The sequence below is a fragment of the Carlito syrichta genome, unplaced genomic scaffold (assembly GCF_000164805.1).
Source record: "Carlito syrichta isolate Samal-C Ts95f unplaced genomic scaffold, Tarsius_syrichta-2.0.1 Scaffold112228, whole genome shotgun sequence".
Taxonomy (NCBI): domain Eukaryota; kingdom Metazoa; phylum Chordata; class Mammalia; order Primates; family Tarsiidae; genus Carlito; species Carlito syrichta.
In genome coordinates this window covers 717,659-724,729 of record NW_007056324.1, presented here as the reverse complement: position 1 = coordinate 724,729, position 7,071 = coordinate 717,659, and positions in this window count along the sequence as shown.

Here is a 7,071-nt window from a genome sequence, read left to right as displayed (position 1 = left end):
ACTCGCAGGTTCAGGCAATCCACTCACCTCAGCCTCCCAAAGCGCGGGATTACAGGCTGAGCCACCAAGCCGGGTACTGTGTCTTATTTTATTTTATTGTTTTAGAGATGTGGGTCTCCCTATGCCCAGGCTGGCCTCAAACTCCTGGACTTAAGTGATCCTCCTGCCTTGGCCTCCTCCAGGTACAGGTACTACAGGTACACACACCATTTCACTCCTTTTTTATTTATTTATTTTCTCTGGAGTCGAAATCTCACTCTATTGCCCAGGTTGGAGAGCAGTGGCGCTCACGGTTAGCCTAGTCTCAACCTACTGGGCTCAGGGTGATCCTTTCACCTCAGTCTTCCAAGTACCTGGGACTACAGGTGTGTGCCACTGCACCTGGCTAATTTTTTAATTTATTGTAGAGACGAGGTCTTGCCATGTTGACCAGGTTGGTCTCAAACCCCTGGCAATCATCTTGTCTCAGTCTTCCAAAGTGCTGGGATAATGGGCGTGAGTCACTGCAACCAGCCTAATTTTGTCTTTTATAACATCCTTTTTTTTTTGAGTCAAAGTCTCACTCTGCCACCCAGGTTGGAGTGCAGTGGCATGCTCACGGCCACTGCAGCATCGACCTGCTGGACTCAGGTGATCCTTCCGCTTCAGCCTTCCAAGTAGCTAGAACTACAGAATGAGCCACCATGCCTGGTTAATTTTTTTATTTTTTGTAGAGACAAGGTTTTGCCAAGTTGCCCAGGCTAGCCTTGAACCTCAGGGCTCAGACAATCCTCTCACCACTGCCTCCCAAAGTGCTGGGATTACAGGCGTGAGCTACCATGTCTGGCCCTAAAGGAACCTTTTAGATCTCACACACTATTTTGGAAACTGGAAGAAAACATCTGGTATTCACTCTGATAGGAGAACCAAAACAATGCTGTAAACACCACCTGTGAATTTTTTCTTCTAAAGGAGCCTTTCCCTATTTCTAGGAGTTCTCTTTGCCAACTCCTTGTCACAGGAGCACGGAAAGCAAGTGAAACCACTGAGGTTTTTCCAGGATGTTCTGGGCTGGGAGACAGGGCTTCCAGGGCTTCCTGCTGCACAGGTGCACATCCTCATAGGATGCCTCTATCCTTTTCAGCCCCTCCTCCTGGAGCAAGAAAGTCATGTATGGACATGCAATTTATGCTCTTTACAAAAGTGCCTGGCTGAGGGGTCCAGAGAGGGTTGAAAATCAGCTGCATTCAGTTTTTGAAACTGTATACCCTGGCACTGCATCCTCTCAGAGAAGGTGGTGCCTTTTTCTTTTTCTTTTCTTTTTTTTTTTTGAGTTGGAGTCTCACTCTGTAGCCCAGTCTGGAGTGCAATTGCACACTCATGGCCACCCCATGTCAACCTGCTGGGCTCTGGTGATCCTTCTGCCTCAGACTTCCAAGTAGCCAGAACTACAGGTGCACTCTACCACGCCCGGTTAATTTTTGATTTATTGTAGAGACGAGGGCTCGCCAAGTTGCCCGGGCTGGTCTTGAATCTGCTGGCTCAGGCAATCCACCCTCCCAAAGTGCTGGGATTATAGGCTGAGTCACTGAGACCGGCCAGTGGTGCCTTTTTCTATCATGTACAAAGACACAGTTTAGCTTAATGGCAGGTCTTGGCCTCAAGCTCACGGAGATTATTTAGCTCTGTTGCAATTGTGTACTGACATGCTTGTCTTCCTCCGAGATTCTTGATGGCTGAAGCATGGTCTCCTTTAAACTTTGTTCCATTGCAGCACAGTGTATGGTGTATAGTAGACTTCAGTATATCAACTTAATAAATTATTATGGACAGAGGTCTTTTGGCCCACTGCCAGCATTGTCTACCAATCTCATTTTTTTTTTTTTGAGTTGTAGTCTCACTCTGTCACCCAGACTGGATTGCAGTGGCATGCTCCCGGCCACCGCAGCCCGGCCCTACCGGGCTCTGGCGATCCTTCCGCCTCAGCCTTCCAAGTAGCCATAACTACAGGTGCGCACTACCACACCTGCTAATTTTTTGTTTATTGTAGAGACGAGATCTCACCAAGTTGCCCGGGCGGATCTCGAACCCCCGGGCTCAGGCACTCCACTCGCCTTGGCCTCCCAAAGTGCTGGGATTACAGGCTGAGTCACTGAGCCCGGCCTACCAATCTCATTTTTGAAAATTTAATAAAATTAATGGTCTTTTAGGTTTTCTTCTATTTTTCATATCTGCTCCTTCTCTCTCTCTTTTTTTTTTTGAGGCGAGGTCTTACTCTGTTGCCCAGGCAGGAGTGTAGTGGCACCATCAACCCTCATTGCAGCCTTGACCTCCTGAGCTCAGGCAATCCTCCTGTTTGCCTCCTGAATAGCCAGGACTACAGGAGCACATCACCAACCCTGGCTAATTTTTCTGATTTTTTTGTAGAGACGAGATCTCACTCTGTTGTCTAGGCTGGTATCAAACGCCTGGGCTCGGGTGATCCTCCCTTCTCGGCCTCCCAAAATGTTGAGATTATAGATGTGAGCCACCACACTCAGCCTCTCCATCTCTTTCATTGATTCTCTGAACTACCCAATAACTTTTTAGAGGCTGGTCATTTCATCTTTGTTCTCAGACCCAGTCTCTGTTCTTTTTTTTTTTAGAGACAGGGACTTGCTCTATTGCCCAAACTGGAGTGCAGTGGCCCAGTCATAGCTCAGTGAACCCTCCGACTCCTGGGCTAAAGTGATCCTCCCGCCTCAGCCTCCCAAAGTGCTAGGATTACAGGTGTGAGCCACCACACTAGTCCCTGTTCTTCTTGTGAAAACTACATTTCCCAGCTCCTTTGCCAATTGGATACATGCTATACTCTGTCAATGGAAGGAACTGGTAGGACACTGGAGGTGGGAGGACAGGAGAAACCACAGTAGTTCTTCCTTTCTTTTGGCTGTGGGACACTTTCTAGCAGTGGCTGCATCTCTTCTATATGGTTTTCACTTCCCCTCCTTCTTAGACCCAGATTCTGCTGCCCACCACATTCCAGCCAAATTCTATTCCCTCCAGAGCCACAAAGTTTGGTGTGTATCCTTTTATCTATGCTTAACCATATATATCTATATATAATATTTATATATACAATGTTTTACTTTTGCAAAAATGAATACAATATGCATTATTCTGCAACTTTTTACTTCAAAATATATTGCAATAGTCACTGCCAAATTGTTCCACAAAAAAGTTCTAACAACTTATACTGCCATCAATAGTGAATAAGAGCCGGGCTCGGTGGTTCAACCTGTAATCCTGCGCCTTTGGGAGGCTGAGGTGAGTGGATTGCCTGAGCCCCGGGTTTGAGACCCGCCTGGGCAACTTGGCAATCAAAAGTTAGCTGGGCGTGGTAGTGTGTGCCTGTAGTTCCAGCTACTTGGAAGGCTGAGGTGGAAGGGTTGCCGGAGCCCAGCAGGTCGAGGCTGCGGTGGCTGGGAGCGGCCACTGCGCTCCAGTCTGGGCAACAGAGTGAGACTCCAACTCAAAAAAAAAAAAAAAAAAAAAGAAAAGAAAACAGACACCCAAGCCGGGCTTGGTGGCTCAGCCTGTAATCCCAGCACTTTGGGAGGCTGAGGTAAGTGGATTGCCTGAGCCTGTGGGTTCGAGACCTGCCTGGGCAACTTGGTGAGACCTCATCTCTACAATAAATAAAAAAAAATTAGCCTGGTGTGGTAGCGTGTGCCTGTAGTTCCAGCTACTTGGAAGACTGAGGCGGAAGGATCGCCGGAGCCCAGCAGGTCGAAGCTGCGGTGGCTGGGAGCGGCCACTGCACTCCAGTCTGGGAGACGGAATAAGACTCCAACTCAAAAAAAAAAAAAAAAAAAAAAGTGAGTAAGAATGCTTATTTTTTATCCACGTAGCACTGAATATACTTGATCCTTTTAGCTTTTGTCAATTTATTAGGTGAAAATTGGGACTTGTTTTATTTTTTAAAATTATCAGTGATAGCCGGGATTGGTGACTCAAGCCTGTAATCCCAGCACTTTGGGAGGTGAAGGTAGGAGGATTGCCTGAGCTCAGGGGTTTGAGACCACCCTGGGCAACTAGGTGAGACCTTGTCTTTACAATAAATAAAAAAAATTAGCTGGGCATGGTGATGAATGCCTGTGGTTCCAGCTACTTGGAAGACTGAGGTGGAAGGATCACCTGAGCCCAGTAGTTTGAAGCTGTGGTGGCTGTGAGCATGCCACTGCCCACCAGCCTGGGTGACAGAGTGAGACTCCAACTAAAATAAAATAAAATAATCAGTGATATTGGCCATCTTTCCACATGTTCACTAGTTGTATTTCTTCTTTGGTAAATTGCCTCTTGCAAGGAACACAAATTTTTTTTCTATTGAATCATTCCGTTTTTCTTATTGATTTTTTAGGGTGTTTTGTACACTGGGAAAACTAACCCTTTTTCCATTATATAGATTACAAATATTTTCTTCCAGTTTATCTTTTCACTTTGTGTATGGTGTCTTTTGCCATCATCAAATCTGTCAACTGTTTCCTTTATGGTTTCTGAATTTGGTGTTGTGATTAGATACTTTTTTTTTTTTTTTTTTAGTCACTGTCTGTTGCCTAGTCTGTCAGGTAGGCTGGAGTGCAGTGGCATGATCACAGTTCACTGCAGCCTCTACCTTTTGGGCTCAGGCAATCCTTCCGCCTCAGCTTCCCAAGTAACTGGAACTATAGGAGTGTGCCACCATACCTAGCTAATTTTTTTGATATTTTGTAGAGATGAGTTCTCACTATGTCACCAGTTTGTTCTCAAAATCACGGGCTCAAGCAATTCTCCTGCCTTGGCCTTCCAAAGTACTGGGATTATAGGTGTGAGTCACTGCACCTGGCCTAGACAAATTCTTTATATCCCACAATCAAAAAAAATTCTTCTGTATTCTCTTTTAATATTTTAGAGTGTGATTTTTTTTGTGTTTATATAGTCATCCTTTTAGAATGTACAATCATCTTTATCCATTCATGGTCATCATGATAATTACATCGTCATATGATGGCTGTAACATAGTTCCTAGAATTGGAAGGAACCTCAGAGTTCACCCAGAGATCTGAGTCCTTTATCGAAAGTGTGGGATTCCAGAAAAGGGCAAAAGGTTTCAGCCTGACCTTAAAGGATCTAAGGATTCATCCTGACTTTTTTCTTGGTTTTTCCAGGAGAGAAGATGACTTTGCCAAGGATTTTTTTTATTTTTTATTTATTAAAAAAAATTTTTTTTTTGAGTTGGAGTTTCACTCTGTTGCCCAGGCTAGAGTGCAATGGCACCACAGCCTCGACCTACTGGGCTCAGGTGATCCTTTTGCATCAGCCTTCCAAGTAGCTGGAACCACAGCTGCGTATCACCACACCTGGTTAATTTTTTTATTTATTGAAGAGACAAGGTCTCATCAAATTACCCAGGCTGTCTTGAACCCCAGGACTAAGGCAATTCTCTCACCTCTGCCTCCCAAAGTGCTGGGATTACAGGTGTAAGTCACCACACCCAGCCCAGATGCCAACGACTTTATTTACAGGCTTAGAACTGTTAAACCTAAGCCAAGCCTCTTCCTTTCTGATTTCTCCAACCTTATCTCCCTCTGGTTTCTTACATATGCCCTTTGCTCTACTTACTAATTCTGAACATTCCTGGAACTTTCCCGCATCCATGCCTCTGCTTAGATTTCTTTGGACATCTTTCATCCTACCTGTCCTTTGAGGCCTAACTTAAATGTTTCTATTCTCAGTCGGGCTCGGTGGCTCAGCCTGTAATCCCACGCCTTGGGAGGCTGAGGTGAGTGGATTGCCTGAGCCCGTGGGTTCAAGACCTGCCTGGGCAACTTGGTGAGACCTCATCTCTACAATAAATAAAAAATCAGCTGGGCGTGATAGCGCGCACCTGTAGTTCCAGCTACTTGGAAGGCTGAGGCGTGAGGATCGCCAGAGCCCAGCAAGTAGAGGCTGCCGTGGCTGGGAGCAGCCACTGCACTCCAGTCTGGGCGACAGAGTGAGACTTCAACTCAAAAAATAAAAAATAAAAATAAAAAAAATGTTTCTATTCTCCATGAAGTCTTTCTAGATTCATCATGTTCTCCTGAATTCCCTCTCTTCTCTACTCCCCAGGCATGGAATGTGCAACCTAGGGAACTTGGGTGATTTTCTGCCAGGTACCATCGTTATCTGTATACCTGTCTGTTTCCCTCACAAGGACCTCCTTGAGAGCATCTTTGCAGATTCATGGTGCGTGGCACATAGTAGGACTTAGTCACTGCTAGGTGGTTAAGTGAATGAAATATTGTAGAGGTGGCTGTCTTTCCTGTCTCTGTTCTTAGACATTTCCAGTGCTGGTATATGAAGGGAGGGAGAAATAAGAGAGAAAGAGGGAGGGTGCAAGCTGGGTTCCCTTTGTCTGAAGTGCTATTGCAGGCCAGCAGGAACGTTGGTCACTGTCTAGGTGTACTGGGAGGGAAAGACAAAGGGCAGGGGAAGAGAGGACTAGCATCCTATGCAGCCAAGTCTGGCCCCAAGTGAGTCACCACTGGGATTCACACCTAGAAATTGTTAAGTATGAATCACTCCTAGGAAGGTGAAGAGGTATTTGCTTTTCTAGCAAAATGTCCTCACTTCCTTTCCATTGCTTAAGAATTGGTGACCTCCATGGGGAATGGGAGACATGGCAGGCTGACCTAGGAATAGATGCTCAGCAACCTTCTCCCCATTTTAAACATGAAGGCAGAGAAGGAAAATACCAGATCAGATCTAGGCTGATAGGGAATCTTAGAAGTCTGATGAGAGAGGCTCACCCTTGATCTCAGGGAATCTTACTTTGACAAGAGGGACAGTAAGATCAGCCCTCCAAAGACTTTTTTCTTCCTAATGGCACCATAGTTTCCCGACAGCTACTTTTCCATCTTTTTCTCTGCTCCTTCTTCCACTTCCTATCTATCGGTGTTCCAAAGAGTTCCATCCTCAGAAATTTTAGTCCACTCAATTTTCCATTCTTCTAGCTTATCCTGGAAGAAGGTGATGTGGGTCAAAAACCCTTAAAGTCATCCTGTGTTCCTTTCTTTTTTTTTTTTTTTTTTT